General features: G+C 40.5%; 1 long non-coding RNA gene across 1 annotated transcript; it reads right to left on the reverse strand.

Annotated features, from left to right (window-relative positions):
* Window positions 1–7646: 7646 nt before the first annotated feature.
* LOC138923294 (uncharacterized) lies at window positions 7647–16434 on the reverse strand. The gene is made up of 3 exons (XR_011436750.1): window positions 16290–16434; window positions 15956–16103; window positions 7647–7947 (listed from the first exon to the last, which is right to left on the reverse strand). It is a non-coding gene; the product is annotated as an uncharacterized lncRNA (long non-coding RNA).
* Between the last annotated feature and the right edge of the window lie 2394 nt (window positions 16435–18828).

The raw sequence follows: 18828 nt of genomic DNA on the forward strand, positions 1-18828 counted from the left end.
TGTTACAGAGATTGGACTCTGTAAGGCTATTGTAAGTCTTTGTGTCTGAAGCTGGAGCTTAAAGTCTAATTTACTTAAGTTTTGGATACCTTCCTCTACAATATACCAGGAAGCTCTTCAGGCTAAAAAGTGGGAGACTAACCTCCTTAAGCACAGTCGGAAGAGCTGTTTCTCTTGGCATAGAGGCTCCACAGAATATAGGTGTTCCAGGTCCCCAGCTCCATTGGAATCTGCCTGTATGTCTCCATTTCAATTTTCTAAGGTCTTAGTGGTTTCAGGCATGTCAAGATATCCCTTCCAAGGTAAAGAACAAGTTGTTGCATCTGGCCTGTATCACTTTTCTATTGCTGGGGAACAAATTACCAGAAACTTGGTGGCTCACGACAGATGAAATTGATTACTTCACAATTTTGGTAGGTCAGATGGCTGGATTTTCTGCTCAGATAGCCACTGGGCTGAAATCAAAGGGGTTGGCTAGGGCCACAGTTGTCATCTGGGCTTGGCCATTTGCTACCCTCCTCTTTTTGGAAGCCTTTTTGGAGATTCTTCATAAGTCCACACATGGGAGGGTGTGCTGCTAGAGCAAACTTTTAAACATTCTTTAAAGTAAATGCAAATAAACTGGGTGTGGGAGGCAGAGAAAAGGGAGGAGTAACACACCTAGGGGGGCCAAGGAAGGAAAAACTTCAATAAAATGATTTTTAAGATTGTGTGGACTGTTGGCACAGGCAGGACACATTTTAATAAAAAGTTGGTAAAATTAGCTACATAAAAAACTTTTTTTGGGGTAGCAAGTAATTGAAGTCTAATTCTATTTCCTTAAAGAAGAAAAAAAAGAGGGGCTGGCCTGGTGGCACAGCGGTTAAGTGAGCACGTTCTGCTTCGGCAGCCCGGGGTTTGCTGGTTCGGATCCCAGGTGGGGACATGGCACTGCTTGGCAAGCCATGCTGTGGTAGGCGTCCCACATATAAAGTAGAGGAAGATGGGCATGGATGTTAGCTCAGGGACAGCCTTCCTCAGCAAAAAGAGGAGGATTGGCAGCAGTTAGCTCAGGGCTAATCTTCCTCAAAACAAAACAAAACAAAACAAATCAAATGAAAAAAAAGAGAGAATGTTTTGATGATGTAGTTGGAAAGTTCAGAAGTTTAGCTAACTTCAAATGTGGCTGGACCCAGGGGTTCAAATGATTTTTCTAGGGCTCTGTTTCTCTCATCTTAGCCAGGCTCTTTCCTAGCCCTCATCACATCCTTTGATCTTTAACTTTAATTTATAACCCCTAACTCCTACTATGGACCCTAATTGTAGCAGAAAGAAGTGTTTCCTGTTATTCTCAAGAACGATTTCACTGATAATGATTGGCTTGGCTGAAGCCACATGCTTACTCCTGAATCGCTGTGCTTGAAGGGGGTACAGGGTGTTCTAACTGACCAGGTCTGGAATATGTGCCCATTTTTGCAGTTGGGCTAGGGGTAGGGGAAGTTGGATGGAGTGGAATGGGACAGGATCAGACCCACCTGTACTGCATGGAACGAGATCTCCGAAGGAAACCATGAATGCTGTTACCAGGTGAAGGGAGAGGGGATGTTCGGCAGGCAGAAACAATTGATGTCTCCTATAGTTATGGATCCGGTCTTAGGTGCTAGGCAAGGTCATGGGGTGGGATAGGACGGATGGAGAAGAGAGAGTGCCTCACCTACAGGTTTGAATTACTTTTGTCTAGCAAGTGGGAACATATCCACAACTCCAGAACATTCAGAAAATCCTACTGTATAATTTTCACAGAAATGAAAAATACCCTGAGAGAGTTACTTTCCTCTTCTTCATGTATCTAACTTCCCAACTTCTTGTTCACGGTACCTTTTCCCCGTCACCCTGGTACAATAAAGGAGCTTTCTTTATTCTTCCTTCTCCCTGACCTCTTAGTGACACGGACTTGACAACTCCCTTGTAATGTCATCTACGCTTTCCTGTTCATTATTCTCTGTTAGGTCTTTAGTACCATAAGCATGAACTGTCAGGTGTCTACTAACCAGTCTCTGCTTTAAGCCAGCCTGCATGCCACTGCCAGATGAATCTCATAAAACCTTGTTTTGGTTGTGCCAGTTTTCTTCTTTTAACAACTTTCGTTTGCTCAACGTAAGTATTCAGATAAACTCTCTATTTCTTATCTGGCATTCCAAGACCTCTGCAATATGGCCTTGTTCCCTGTATCCATCCTCAGGCCATCTGTCTGTTTACAGTCACAGTACACATGCCCAGCCCTGCGTCTACACTCTGCGCCTCCACCCTCTCACCCAGAACTCTCCCCTTGCCCTTCTTTTCACAGTTGAATCTGCCACATCCATTAAGACTCAGCCCAAACCCAAGCTCCCATGTGAAGACTTCCCTAATCTTCCCAGTTCACCCTTATTTCTCTTTGGACTTCCATAGGACTTCTCTGAACTGCCTGTTACACACTTCCACCCACTCTCTTGTGTTGTTAGTTATCTTTTCACATATAAATGTTATATGTTCTCAACTCGCTTTTAAGCACCATGAGGGAAAGACATTTGCCATAGCTGTGTGGCTTCAGAAAACCTCTCTGAGCATCAGTTTCCCCATTTGCAATTTGAACAATAGCTACCATGCAGAGTGGATGAAAGGATGAGCCAAGACACGTGTAAAGTGACTCTCCCAGTGCCTGGAACATGACAGGAATGCAATGATTGATAGCTAGAGGCAATGCTGAGTAAGGGAAAGAAGGTCTGTCACTATCCATCCATCTCCATGCCCTTCGGCGTCTGGTTGCTCCATAAACCTCTCTTCTGAAAATGAGGATTCAAATCAATAAGCATTTATTTTAGGGTGAGTTCCCTCAGAAACAGATCCTGAGACGAAGATGTGAATGTGAAGGTGGGAGGTGACTCTAGGGAGAGCAGAAGGGGAGAGGGAAGGTGAGACAGGGAAGGGGAGGAAGCCAGTGCTGGGGGCATTAATGGGCGTTTGCCACTGCGGACAGCTGGGCCTCCAACCCACTAGGACCTTGCGGGAGACTTTGTAGAATATGCTCAGAATTGCCTCCCTAGAAAGAAAGGAAGCTAGTGCCTTTCCCCACCAAGCTTCACCCATCACTGATTGCTGCCTTCTCACAGGGGAGTTAACTTCCCTACCCTCTGGCTTGTTCCTACCTGTGGTTGAACAAGTTCCTGCAGTGGAGAGACAGTCCTCAGACAGAGAAATCCAGGGTAGGGTTGCCAGATTTAGCCAAAAAAAAAAAAAAAAACAGAAAACAAAAACAAAAAATACAGGATGCCCAGTTAAACTTGAATTTCAGATAAACAAGAAATAATGTTTTAGTGTGTGTTATGGACTGACTTGTGTCTCCCTCGAATTCATTTGTTGAAGCCTAACCCTCAGTACCTCAGAATGTGACAGGATTTGGAGACTTTAAATAGGCAATTAAGGTCAGACGAGACCATCGAGGTGGGCCCTAATCCCATATGACTTGCGTCCTTATAAGAAGAAGAGATGAGGACAGCGCTAGGTACAGAGGGAAGACCATGCAGGGACACAGCGAGGAGATGGCCATCTACAAGCCAGAGAGAGAGGCTTCAGAAGAGACCAACCCTACCGACACCTCGATCTTGGACTTTGAGCCTCGAGATTGTGAGAAAATAAATTTCTGTTGTTTAAGGCCCCCAGTCTGTGGTACTTTGTTATGGCAGCCGTATCAAACGAGTGCAGTATATTTTAGTTACAATATTATGCGAGACATACTAAAAAAATTATGTGTTTATCTGAAATTCAAATTTATTTGGGTGTTCTGTATTTCACCTGGCAGCCCTAATTTGAGGGCTTGTTTAAAGGATAAGGATAAGAACTGAGCACGGTGTCTGCATTTATTGGATACCTACCATTTGTCTGAAGTGGGATTTATTATGGGAATGAAAAAATTAATGAATTATTCTCCAGATCCTTCTTTGCTTACCTCTTGTTGTTGAAAATAGGCTTGAATGAAGGATATGTGTAGAAGTGCTTTGAAAATTATAAAGTGCTACACAAATGATATAAAATTATGCATTTTTTAACCTGTTTCCTAAAATGTCCAGAATAGTGTCTGGTACATAATAGCTGCTGAACAAATATTTGCTAAATTAAATGAAATTATTACAAGCAACCAGTAAATATTTGTTGAGCAATGTCATAAGACTCAGGCAAGGCTGTCTTAATACCTTCCTAGGTCCCAGACATACTTATTTTTGGAGCCTTGCCTCACATCAGACCATTCATATTAAAGTGAATATCTCACATATTAATCAAGGGGACTATATAAAAAAATATATACTTTCCAAGAGGAATGTGTAACCAAGGAGAATGTATATACTTGTTGTATACATTTTTTGAACAAAAGAATTTTTTTATAATTTAGTTTTTGAAAAGATTTGTCTATGAGTAACTCATTAAAGATTAGCCTTGATTTCTTAACAGGGTGAGGGGTCCATGAACTTAGATGAAAAGAAATTTTTATTTTCATTAACTTCAAATTGAAATTTCGCTTTTTCTTTAATTATGAACATAAGCCACATATCACATTAATATTAACAATATCTCTCTTACCAACAGAAGTGACTGATATTGTGATATCACATTACAGGGGTTACAGATATCTCAAAATGTCATTTATACTCACTGCTACTCTAAAAATATAGTAGTTATTAAATCTGCTGCTAGATTTAATTACTTAATGAATAAATGAGCACATATATTACAAATTAGTTTTTTAAAAAGTATTTTGAAAATTTTATTTTAAAATAGTTAGTTTCTCATGTAATATTCTAAAAGATGATTTTGGAAAGAGTTCCAGAAGCTTCATTAGACTTCCAAAGGGATGTATGGCAAAAAAATCATAAAGATCCCCTGCTAGTGCCTAGTGGATCAAACAGCCCAGGTATGTGAGGCTCAGGTGACTCTGGCCTGGTATTGCTTCTTTGTTCTTTTTTGGAAAATAGAAGGCGCTTAGCCGGCTCAGAAGAGTATAATTGCATGCAGATGCAAGAGAAAAGCCAAAGTATGTCTAAACTTTACCGAAAAATTACTAGATGTAGAGTCAAAAGACCTTGGATTTAGTCTAGGCTTGTCCTTACTATCCTTGCAATAGGTGCATTTGTTCACTGAGCCAACGATTATTTATTGAGGACCAACCAAGCCCTAGATCCTGAGCATGGGCTTTGGAGAAGGGTTCAGTCCCTTCTGTCACTCACCAGCTCAGTGACCTTGAATAAACTATTTCATATCCCTAAGCCTCAGTTTTCTAATCTGTAAAATGGAGACAGTGATCCTTAATTTGACAGGGTTGTTGAAAGGATTAGGCAAGAGAATGGGTGTAAAGTAAAAGATGTAAACATATAAAAGATCAGATACTATGAATCACCATTTTGTCCATAAAGTCCTGTGTCAATGGTGTTGCTAGCTGTGAAAAGAAAAGCATATAAAACTGCCTTGTCTTTTAGGGGAAAAAACATCAAAAATACGTTTCATTTTTAAGATGGAAATGAACTTAATTAAGTTCTTGTTAGCTAAAATTTGATTGCTGGGGAAAAGTCTTTTGACAAATGGATCTTTTTTTTTTTTGTCTTTTGATGATGCTTATTGTACCCACGGCACAGAGGGGAAAAGAATCCTTGCAGGGCTGATAAATTTTTTAGTTTACTTCATTACTTATTTAAGATATTTTTGCCCCTGAAATGCTTTTGAGACATTGCTCAGATAATTGGAAATGTGATAAAAAAGAGGATTACTATGAAAATATATGAATGTTACAAATTGTATCAGTTTATGTCAATGACTCATGAGGTACCTTACTAAACGATTCTTAAAAGGTATATTATATTAAAAACTATAAAAATCTCTGCTCGCAATTATGATTTAAGAGAACCACTCTACTGTTATTTTTCCTGATAGTTTATTTTTATTTTCTAAAAGCCTATACACAAGGCGTTCTTTTATTTCGGTTTGTAATTTTGGCCATTCACACGCAGAAACCAAGGTAATAACAGTAATTACCACCAGGTCGCGCTGCAGTTCCACAATGGGGACAAACTGGCTGGGGGCTGTGAAGAATTCTCAAAGGTCTTAGTTAACCATATTTCTGTTTTTTGAAGTAAAGAAGAGTGGAGACAAATATTTAAGAGAAAGAAGAAAAGATTTTGCTGAAAATCAAGAATTCACTATAATTTAAAAATTGGTATTCACCAAAAAAGATGTTCTCTGAGATCATTGTTGTAGTTCCTTTTAGAAAATTGCATTCAACTCAGTCCTGTTAGTTAAAACTATTCTCCTGATGGAAAAAAAGATTTTTAAAACTCCGTTGAAAGTTTTGATTCTTATGTTCTCTAGTTGTTGATCGACAAGACTATTTTTTAAAATACCAAGATGAGGTATATTTTATTTAAAATTATAGTAGTGTCTTTGATGTAAATCAGGCTTTAGAAAAATATACGAACACTTCAACTTGAAAACCACTTTTTCTTTTGGCAAAGCCCTTTTCTCTCTTTTCTGCTCTTGTTTTTCCCAAATGTCAATATTTATGAGTCAGGGGTTGTGGGAAATGTTACCTAGAGCTACAAGGGGCCAGAATTTGCCCTCTTACATCCGTGGGGAGTTGAGAATGAGTGCCAGAGGGCAAGGTTTGCCTGGAAGGACCCAATCCCTTCTTTCTTTGCACCCTGTGGTCTATGCCCTTTGAAGTGAAAGAAAATTCTATACTCAGCTCTGCTTCATAAGATCAACTCAAGATGAGCATTGCACACAAGTTTTCTGTGTATCCTTTTGGCATAAAAACAAATGCAGACTACAGAAAACAAAAAAAGCCAGAATTAGGCAAGTCATGTTGAAATTTTGAGAACTCCTCATATGACATATTCACAAGTCTAAATTTCTGGATAACACCATTTTTTTTGCCATAACACTGTCAAAACATCAAGTCACTTCAGGTTTAACCCCTTTTAGGATTTGGGTGGTGTTAGTTCTGACAATGGTAAAGACAGAAGGCAATGAGAATGAAACCCTCACAGAAATAAGGTAAGAATCTCACAAAATATCAGTAAATTATGAGCTTATATTTATTTTCAAAATGAATTGTCATCCATCAAGATGATGAAAAAAATTCATTATTTAATCCTGGTGCCTTATTTTAGTTTATTTCCTTTCAAGTTGTCAGTCCTCAGAGGCTGAACAAGAAAATAAAAGCTAAAAATGAATAAGCTTTTACTAGGTAGAATAAACTGGGAGGTAAGCTGGAAAATTTGGGCCATTAACAAATGAAAAAGAAAATCAGAAACACTCTTAAAAACAAAAAAGTCACCAGTAAAATATGTCTCTAAGGTCAAGTAGAATGCTCTGACATTGATTCTCAATTTCCTCTTGCGTTTTAGTTGAAGGATCTCTTCTGTATTCTTTTCCTAATTTAAATCTTTAACCTCTTACCCCACTAGATGGTCAAGTCTCCTAGTGCCTTTTAACAAAGGATCATGTTTTTTTTCCCTTTATTTTATTCACTTCAACAGTTCTTTATATAGCTTGTTTTATTTTTATATGTCCCTCCCAAACACTTAACTGGTTCAAGCACTTAACTGGTTTCCAAAGCCTCCTGAATAAATAACAAGATAAAAATTCATAGAACATTTTATTTTCCCAGATAGGAAGATAATTGCACTGTTTCATTTGGGAAAAAAGTATGACAAAAAAAGTTATTAAGATTAATGAAAAAGAATGATGCGGGGGAATGATAACATCAGTTTTTTTGGTGAAAAAAAGGTTCTCTAAGGGAAGATAATTCCACTTCATTTTCCAAACATGTGGGTATGGTCTTTGGCTTTTTTCTCCACACATGGTCAGGTAATTCTGAGTTCATTTCTCCCACTCGCCAGGAGTCTGCAGTTTAAATTCCCCATGCCTCGGTGTCTTCCTCTATAAATGGGGATAAAAATATTTAGCTCAGAGATGCTGAGTGGATTAAATAAGGAACGTGTTCAGTCCTTGTGTACAAGAGGTACCTAATGTGTGATGATTTTCTTCTGCCTTTCATCATCGACAGGAACACAAAAAACAAAACACAAGTTTACCTAAATTAAATAACTCCATGTTGGCAAAAAACAAAACTTATTTAAACTAATTTGTATAGCATCTAACATTCCAGTATATGCCATTCTTGCAACCCAATCATAGACATGCTTAATGAAATTAGCTTTGGAAACAAGACTTTGAAACCCAAAGTATAAATTCTAGTGGGTAGGGTTAATATTTTAATATTTTGTTAATATTCATATGTTCATTTAATGTATGTTTATCTTTTGTGCATAGCATACATTCCACATTGTAAATTGATGTGAACGTTGAAAGTTTGTTTTAGAAGAAATCACCAAAGCATAGTTCTATGAAGGTATTTCAGGTTTTGTACTTCTGTTTACTCCAAAAACTGAATTATTAAATAAAATTTTATTCTGTAGCAAACTGGAACGTAGCCAGCTCCCCTTATCTAGTCACCAGTAATGTAGAGTGTCTATGAAAATCAAACAAGGTGAGGATACCTTATTTTTCTTAAAAAATTTTTTTAAAAGTCCATATATTCAATGAGAGTCATCCTTTTCAAAGGAGTTACTTTGGAGGTCTAGACACTTCTTTCAACCATATTGCTATTGTTCTAAACATTTTAGGAACTTCTTTTGGAATTACCTTTAGGACTAACGGATTATATATTAAAGAAAAAGCTAATATTATTTGGAAGGTACCTATTATTTAGGTTAAAACAGTTCTATCCAGTTAATGACCATCTGCCATATTGAATGATTTGGTTGTTTCTGAAAATGAAACTTATACCGATGTGAAAAAGATTCTGTTTTTAACCCTTAGGGAATTTCCTCAGTGTGTGAAGGAAGGCAGTTCCTAAATGGAGTTCCAAAACCATTTTAAACAATAGCAATATCTTTGGAATGCCACTACCTATATATGGGGGAGACAGCATTTATGTGTATCGATAAATTCAGGTGTATTTGTTAAAACCCTTGCCTCATAGTCAGATCTTTTGAATGTAAATATTATGGAGTCAAATAATCCTTTTGGGCTGAAGGACCTCATAAAAAGACAAATACTATTATTTCAAAGGAATCATTGTGGATTTTTAACCACAGTCCGCTGTGTTCAGTAACAGACTCCAGAAACTTTTGAAAATAAGGAGAAAAATTTTGTGCCTAGACCAGGCCATCGATCTTCCTTTTATCCTCCCATGGATTTGCTTAGCAATTCACTGAAGTGCTTGTGTATATGATTAAATCTAAGCTAGTCATCATGAAGGAAAATTATAAAGACTACATGGTCCATATTTTGAAACAGAAGCAGGAAAATAACATGAACTCATTGGAGGATGAATCCAGACTTTGATCTTAGCAGATATATAAATAGTAGCAGGATAGAAATAAAGACAAAATATTTGCAATGTATTTGTGTTTGGCTATTAATAAAAAAAGGGAGATTAGGAAAAAAGGAAGAGCTGAGAAAGAAAAATAAAGCCTCTGCTAAGGTACATTCCTTAGACCAAACAAAGCTATGGGAGTTGGCTGTGCATAAAATCTGTGACACAGGCTACAACCCTCGAGTGGGACCTCCAGTACTTCAGCGTTTTAAAGCGTTTCCTGAGGACCCTGAGTCTTTCTGGCATGGCATTCTCAGACCCTTTAGACTGAGAGGCTGCCAAACTGCTCATTTCCCACAAAACTTCAGCTGACTTGTGGTCTGGGCTGGCCATCTGCATGGTACATTCCCAATAAAGCTATATATTCTTTCAAATTACCCACATTGTAGAAACTGTCTCTTAGAAAACCTGGGATCCTTTGCTAAGTCATAGCTGTGCAGTCTGAACTATGAAGGGAGTGTCTGGCTCACATTTGATTAGAAATCTTCTTCTTCTTCTGGAAATGATTTTTGGAATTGAAGTGGTATCCTTTTTTTTCTTTTTCTATAAATATTGTCTTTTTAAATAAGCCCATGAATAATTTACTTTGCTGCCAGAGATGTGCTTGCTTTTATTTTTATCAAGTCCTAAAGTGTCCTGGGACAAGCATCCTTGTGCCCCTCAGGGCTGCATGACCTGACGACCCCTACGGTCCTGCCAGGTCACTTTCCGGGAAGGAAGGCCAGCCTGGAGAGGGGAAATGGGCCCCCTGAAGTGTCCTCATATTCTCCACCCTGGCCCCATGTCAGCGTGTGTTCTGCTGTCTCAAACCTCCACGGAAAGAAAGAATTAATAGCACAGAACAGAAAGTCTGGGGCAGATGGATCGCAGATGAGTTCCCCAAATCTTGGTAAAATAGCTAAGTAGAAAGTTGGCGTGGTTTTAAAGACACCTGAAATTGTTTATATTATGGAATATATTCCACTTTCCATTTTTTACCTTCTCTTAGCGAATGGGACTCACAGTCTTCCTTAGCTAAGTGAGGGAAGCCAGACACAAAAGGCCACACAGTGTACGATTCCATTTATATGAAATGTCCAGAATAGGCAAATCCATAGAGACAGCAAGCAGATTAGTGGTTGCCAGGGGCTGGGGGAGGGGGAGTGAGGAATGACTGCTTAACGGGGATGAGGTTTCCTCTCAGGGTGTTGAGAGAGTTCTGGGACGAGGTAGTGGGGATGGCTGTACAACGCTGTGAAGGTGCTTAATCCCACTGAATTGTACGCTTTAAAACAGTTAAAATTGAGTGTTATGCTATATTATTATACCACAATAAAATTTTATTTTCTCTCTTAGGTAGAGCACAGTTTACACGCAAATAGAGAGAAGAATTTTTAAGTCATTTACACTCATCGATATCTTAGTAATTTTTAGGGCAATTAAGCAGTCTCTCAGCAAGGCTCCGATTATTGGCAAAAATCAGAAAATTGTGATGACCAGGTGAAGCTAAGGTTAAACATGTGAGGAAAAGACAAGAAAGCAGGTCAAGGTAGATTAACCAGGTTAAGTTTATGTGTCAACTTGATCCAGCCACGGGGTGCCCAGATATTGGGGTAAACGTCATTTCTGGGCATGTCTCTGAAGATGGTTCTGAATGAGACTAACATTTGAATCAGTAGACCGAGTAACGCAGGGGGCCCTTCCCAAGGCAAGCGGGACTCATCCCCTCTGTTGAAGGCCTGAATAGGAGAAAAAGGCCGAGCAGGAAAGAATTCTTTCTCTCAGCCTGACTATCTTTGAGCTGGGACATTGGTCTTCTTCTGCCTTTGTACTTGGACTCAGACTGGAACTCACACCAGTGGCTCTCCTGGGTCTCCAGCTTACCAACTGCAGATCTTGGGACTTCTCAGTCTTCATAATTGTGTGAGCCAATTCCTTATAATAAAAGATGAATTACATATGTATGTATATTTTTCTGAAGAACCCAGACTAAGACAGATTTTGGTCCTGAGAAGTGGGATGCTACTATAACAAAGACCTAGAAATGTGGAAGCAGCTTTGGTAATGGAGTAACGGGTAGAGGCTGGAAGAGTTTTGAGGAACAAGCTACAAATATGGACATTAAGGGTGATTCTGGTGACATCTCAGATGGAAATGAGGAACCTGTTATTAGAATCCTGAAGGAAGGCAATCTTTGTTATAATGGGGCAAAGAACTTGGCTGAACTGTGTTCTAGTGTTTTGTGGAAGGTAGAGCTTTTGAGTGATGAGAGCGATATTTAGCTGAGGAGATTTCTAAGCAAACTGTTAGAGGAGTGGCTTGGTTTCTCCTGGCTGCTTATAGTAAAACAAAAGAAGAGAGAGATGAATTGAAGAAGGAATTGTTAAGCAAAAAGGAACTAGAATTGGAAGATTTGGAAAATTCTCACCCTGTCCATATCGCAAAAAATGAGAAAGCATGTTCTGAAGAGAATACCAAGGGTGTGGCTGCATTATCACTCAATAAAAGTTTATGGGATTATAGGAGCAGAAACACTACCAGTGTGGACAAAAGGGACAGAGAGAGGAGGAAATGAAGAAAGGATGTTGGACTTCTTGGATTCTACAAGACAGGACCATAGAGCTACTTGGCTGCAAACCTGTGCTATCCATTTTTTTAAAGATTTTATTTTTCCTTTTTCTCCCCAAAGCCCCCCAGTACATAGTTGTGTATTTTCAGTTGTGGGTCCTTCTAGTTGTGGCATGTGGGAGGCTGCCTCAGCGTGGCTTGATGAGTGGTGCCATGTCTGCGCCCAGGATGCGAACTGGTAAAACCCTGGGCCACCAAAGTGGAGCGTGCAAACTTAACTACTCGGCCACAGGGCCAGCCCTGACCTGTGCTGTTCTTCAAGGAAAGGGAAGAATGATTTCGAAGACACTCAGAGATCCTTGGGACTGCCACTCCCACCACAGGCCCAGGGGGCAAGGCTGTTTCCTCCTCAGTTGCAAAGGACAGGGCCACCTCTTCTGTTTCTGTGGGCCAAGAAGATGCCATCAGTACCTCAGGAGTGGGGCTGCCCTGTAGAACCTTAGGGCCCTGGTCTCCCAGAGCCTTAGGGGCACAACCCCTGTTTGGCAAAGCCTTGGAGGTGGGACTGCTGCCCCAGTGGGTCCTGAAGACAGAGCATCAAGCCAAAGAAGATTTTTCTGGAGACTTAAGATCTGATAGAATTTGCCTTGCTAGGCTTTGGACTTGCTTAGCACTGATACCAAACCTCCTAATCTCAAGTTCGTGTGCCTGATGCACAGCAAGCCAAACACTGAGACATCAGCTCTTAGAGATGGAGAAAGATTTATTTGAATTGGCCAAAATGAGTAGGTGGAAGCCTGGGTTGGCTCAAATCTGCCTCTCCAAGAACAGAAAGCAGGGGGGTTTTATAGAGCTAAGGGGCTTGGCAGGAGGAGCTTCAGAGAAACAAAGGGGTCACTCCTGATGAGCCCTGGGCGATCTGACTTCTGGGCTTCAATAGCAGTGGGCCTGCCATTCACCATTTGATGATCACAACCTCCCTGAAGGCATTCTCTTTCTTCTGCAGAACAAGCTCACAAATCCTCAAGACCCCTGAGTGACCCCTCAAGTTAAACAGGAAAACAGCAAATTGGTTTAATATCTACTGTAACCATCAGGTACCTGGCTTCCGGACCTGCCTCCCTTTCCTTCCCTATTTCTCCCCCTTGGAATGGGAATGGCTAACCTATGCCTGTCCTACCACTGTATTTTGGAAGCACATAACTTGTCTGGTTTCACAGATTTGCAGCTGGAGAGGAATTTTGCCTCAGGATGAATCATCTCTCAAGTTTCACCCATATCTGATTTAGATAATATTTAAATGAGACTTTGGACTTTAGACTTTAGGATTGATGCTGGAATGTTAAGACTTATGGGACTATTGGGATGGAATGAATGTATTTTGCATGCAAGACAGACATGAATTTTGAGGGGTCAAGGGCAGAATGTTATGGACTAAATGTTTGTGTTCCCCTCAAGCTCATATGTTGAAGCCTTAACCTCTGTTGATGCAAAATAACCAATAACCATTCTATAGATAAGAGAAATAAGGTGAGTTTTACTTGAGCCAGAGTGAGGATTATAACCTGGGAAGGCATTAGAAAGTGTTCCAGAGAAGCATGGTTTTCAGTACGGTCTTATATCTTTTTAGAACAAGAAACATACATTAAACACACCCAGGATACATTTTCAAAGTTTCAAAGAGGTATTTAGTCACAAATTAGCAGGTCAACATGACCCTGATGTTGGGAAAAGGACTAATCTGGGCATTAACAATAGGGTGTAGGAGGGGAAGTATGCATTCTTATCTGAAGAGAATGTGTTCTTTAATGGTTAAATCAGATGTACAATATCTGTGTGATAGCTATAAGTCAGGTTTCTTTAGTTCAAGCTGAATCAGTTTGAAACCTGACTAGTTACTCCACATACCTCAATATGGGAAAATCTCTTGTCACCTCCAATGTGATAGTATTTGGAGAGAAAGGTCTCTCTTTCTTTTTGCAGGCTAGTGTTGGGGACTGGAATTGGCCACCCCAAGATATGTCTCTTTGGCATGAGGATTATTTTGGGCTGGTTACTTTTAAAAACTGCAGACATGAGAGAAACTCTGAAAAGTAGAATTTACTTACCCTTTGTTAAGAGACATTTACATTTGTAAAGGAAATCTCCATCTGTAAAGGTGTCTCCCTCTCTGTACCAGGAAGAAGCGGGATGACCTTATCTCGAGAAACTCTTAATGTGGAAGGCAAGGACTTAAATCTGCATAATAACTTTACTTTTGTTTACTGTGCTTTTCTGGTGATCTCCCATAACTGACTCTCCCCACCCCCGACATCCTCCTTTGTCTTTAGCTGAGGGTGGTATTTAAGGTGAGAGCTTCCGCCATTTTGGTGAGTTGCTCAGTTTGCCTGGGTCTCTCACATGTATACATGTTATAAAGCTTTGTTTAATTTTCTCCTGTTATTCTATCTCATGTGAATTTAATTTGTTGTCCGGTCAGAAGGACCTAGAGTGGGTGGAGGAAATATCTTCCTCCCCTACACTAGCAAAGAGGAAAGGCCATATGAGGATGCAGCAGAAAGCAGCTGTCTGCAACCCAAGGAGAGAGAGCTCTCACCAGATACTGACCCTGCTGGCACCTTGATCTTGGCTTTCATTCTCCAGAACTGTGAGAAATAAATTCCTGTTAAGCCACCCATTCTGTGGTGTTTTCTTATGGCAGCCTGAGCTGACTAAGACACCTGGTATGTCTCAGTGGGAAACGGAAAGAACAAGAATGAAGGTGTGCATGAGATGGGAGTGGGCTGAAAGCAAACCTACTATCTTGCATTCGCTTCGGGCTGGTTGTGCTTTGGAGCAGGAGAGCTTAGATTCAGGCAATGGTGTGAGTTTACCAAAGTGGCCGTCTCTCTTTCCAGGCCTCTCCTTATCATAAGTTCACCAGGCATGGGGAGGCACATTCCTGTGGAGAGCCCAGTGCTAGCCATAAGCAAGGCGACTGATGTCCATATGTCCCTCAGGAGACCCAAATCAAAGTGAATGTGTATTTGAAATTCTTTCGTGAAGAATGATCATATTCTTAGACCCAAATTCCTGAGTCATTAATGCACCATAAAGTATTTGGAGTTACTGCAACTATGCATGTTTACTTCTACTGATGACTGCTCAGTGACTTCCTGATAATGGAGATGATGTGGGCTCAGCGAGCCTCGGAGTTGACAGAAAGATTCCTTGGACTCTCAAGGTATGGTAGTAGTGCTCTTTTATTTAGAGAATAGCTTGGGGACAGGACCCATGGGCAGTGAAGAGCTGTCAGGGGTCAAGGGTAGGGCTAAATGTATAAGGCATAGGTATATGAGTTATTTCTTTACAAGACAAACGAAAGATCATGTAAAAGAGTCGTTAAAATGGTATCAGTGCAGGTGGGGTCTGGTTATGGGGCGGTCCTATAACTTTGGATATGAATCAGATCAAATCAAGTCAGGACATCCTATACTTCCTGGAGGATGACATGGATCGGTATGTAGGCCAGGAGGCCTTGGCCTTCTCTCCCTGGGGCAGCCTTGAGCCTCATCAAAGAGAGGGGGTGGTGTGGGGAGGGAAACATTATCACTCCCATATGTTTGTGTGGAGAAAAACAACCCCCCCTAACTACACATCCATTTTCTGTAGTTGTACTTTTCAGCAAACATTAGGGTCAAACAACTTCTTGGTATTTGTCTGTGAGGAAACGCTATTAGTTTGAATGAGTACCTCAAAAGAGAAATTTCAGAAGTCATATCTCCATGTTTTGTTGAATTATGAGGAAGCAGATCTGACAGAGGCCTCCTCTTGTGAGCTTCCTGGCAGGGCAGGGGGTGGTTTGGCCCTGGCAGTCTAGCTCTCATTTATCTTTTCGGGCTTGCCTCCTCCTGATCCTCTCTCTTTCTCCCTCCCCCACCCTACACAGCCCCTTTACAGCAGCCACATTGAACTACTTACTCCCCATGCTTAGGACGCTGGGCTGCTTTGAAGAGTCCATGCTTTGCACATGCATTTCCTTGGCCTGGAAGTTCCTCTTGAATTCTTTTTTTGGCACAATTCCTTCATCCTCCAAACACCCCACGACATTTTATGAGCTATGAGAAAGCTTAGAAATCACATCACACTTGTCAGCAATTAACATTAGAAACAACTCTTGGGAAAATCTCATTTGGTTTTCTTACTGGGTCTTTCCTTTAGATAGAAAAGATACCATCAATATTTTTAACTGCACTTGGCAGAAAAATATACACGAAAGCATACTGTATGTGCAAATTCCCTGAGGGTGACTGACCTTGAGGACGCTTGCCATGTTGTGTGAAGAAGCACGGAGAAAGAATCAGGACTCCTGAGGCTTGCCACGCAGGCCTGAGTAATTGTCTATTTAGGCTACAAACTGATCCTCAGAACGTGCATTCTCCTGACCCAGCTGGAGAAGCCTGAGTGTGGTTCCGGAAAAGGAAATGGTGAAGAAAAGAGAAAGGCCATTACTTGTGCTATTATTATCTACCTCTGGGCTAAACTGAACATGAGATCAAAGTGGTTTGTTTGTTCAAAGTAGTTTTTTAGTGAAGTTCTTGTTTGTTTTGTTTTGAGGTAGTTTTTCAGAGAGATTAAGGGCAAAGCAGAGTGGAAATCCCTTGTTTCTTCCATGTAATCCTATAATAACTACAAATTTGTTATAGTCTTTTGGTTTCCACAAAGAAATTTGTATTTGTGTGTATGTGTATCAGGATGTGTGGAGACAGGAAGCTGAATACCGAAGAACTGAACCTTGAGAAAGTAAGAGAAGGAAAATAGGGCATGCTGTGGTGGAAAGTGAAATAAAGAAAATGAATACAGCAGTATCTGGGAGAAGCTACGAGAAACTTGTAAAGGATAGTGGTGAGAAACATAAGGATATGTGATACAGTCAATCACAGGAAGTTAAGCTGAGCTGGATCTTCAAGAATCTTGAATCCATTCTGTTCGTTTCAAAGATGAGGGAACTGAAGTCCGGGGAAACGATGTGAATTTTCAAAGTGGTTAAGATCAGAGCGAAGATTGGCACCTGGGCCTCCTGCCTCATGAAGTCGATGGCTGTGTATGGTGGGTGGCAGTCAGAGGGGAAGAGCTCTGAACTAAAGACAGGACAGTGGTGTCATTTTCCTGTTCATTACTGTTAGAGAATAACATTTTTAATTGGAAAAATCATGTGTCTGATAAAAATATAAGATGAACATGCATCATAGATTTTGTTTAACTTCTTAATCATTGAGGAAACCAGTAAGATGCTACTGGCTGAAGGAATTCAAAATACTACACATATATACATAGGCAGATAAGGAATGCTGAAACGACTTAAATAAATGAGACAGATTTTATTTAACTCATTAATTATTGAGGAAACAATAAGAAGTTACAACTGACTGGAAGGAGAATTCTACAAACTCATACCGTCATGTGCTGCAGAATGACATTTTGGTCAATGACGGCCTGCACATACAAGGTGGTCCCATAAGGTTAGTACCAGATAGCCTAGGTGTGCCATAGGCTATACCATCTAGGTTTGTGTAAGTACAACTCTATGACGTTTGCACAATGGTGAAATTTCCTAACAATGCATTTGTCAGAACATATCCTCAATGTTAAGTGACACATGACTGGAAAATAAGGAATGCTAAAATGAACTTACAAACACATGTAACACAGGCAATAATCAACTGCATTCTGACACAATTAATTTGCATTTGTATGGACAAGAATCATTTGTATTATTTTCAGCTGTCTACAAATTACAGGTTCCCCCCACTATCCGAGAGTAGAATATTCTATGAAAACTTTTGTAAGCCGAAATGGAGTAAAGTGAAGAAGCAATTACTAGCTTATATAGGAAAAATTTGTGAGCCTCCCCAGACCCAAAAAATAACCTACCAAATCATATCAAATAATACATAAAACCTAAAATATTACTAACATATAGTAAAAGCCAGAATGATATGATAAATACACAGCCTATATAAAGTAGAAATGATGTATGGACGGTGTAGTTTCACTCACCAGAATTGGGGAGACAGCGAGCGCATGGGAAGGCTGAGAGGTGGTGGTGGTCATGATGGGGTGTTAGGCTGAGTCGCTGGAGGTTGGGGTGGGGGGAGATACAGGAGCCTGGGGTGTAGGAGAGAGAGGAAGAGGGGCCTCTATTAACATCTCATCATCGTCTGAATCTGTCAGGGCAGGCGGGTCAGTAACGTCCACACCTTCTGTGTCTGCCTGCCCGGAGGTCGAAGGTTGAGGTCCGTGGCCTGCTGTGGCTCATGTGGAAAGCTTGAAACACAACAGTATCTCTATAACGGCTTGCTGCAAAACAGCGCTGAAGGCTATTTTTGCTTTTTGCCTTTTTTCGTAAAAGTGAAAATGCTCTTCAGATTTCTTTCAGTTAGTGAAAGCGGGTACTACTGTAGGTCTTCTGTAAAAGCAAAGTGGCATAAAAGGAACTTTCAGATAGCGGGGGAAACCTGTGAAGAGTTGTAAAATAGCTCAGAAAGAAGAAAAGGCAGAAATAACAGGAAGGATACACTAAACAGGACACTCAATAATCTTCTTTTTTTTCCATTCCAAAGTTTTGCACACTTTTTCCCAACAGGAGTACGTAATTGGAGCGGAGGGAGATGCTGCCTCATCTCTTTTGGCTCACGGATTGTTGGCAATGATGAAACCAGGCTGAGAAGAGGGAAGGGATCAGGAATACAGCCAAGGTCCTGCTGCAGGCACTTCTGGTCAGGGTGCTACTGCTGCCACGGCCTCTGCCGGACACTTGCTGCCAGCATTGCTGGATGCCCCATATGGTCAGC

This window comes from Equus caballus, chromosome 2 (assembly GCF_041296265.1).
Source record: "Equus caballus isolate H_3958 breed thoroughbred chromosome 2, TB-T2T, whole genome shotgun sequence".
Taxonomy (NCBI): Eukaryota; Metazoa; Chordata; class Mammalia; order Perissodactyla; family Equidae; genus Equus; species Equus caballus.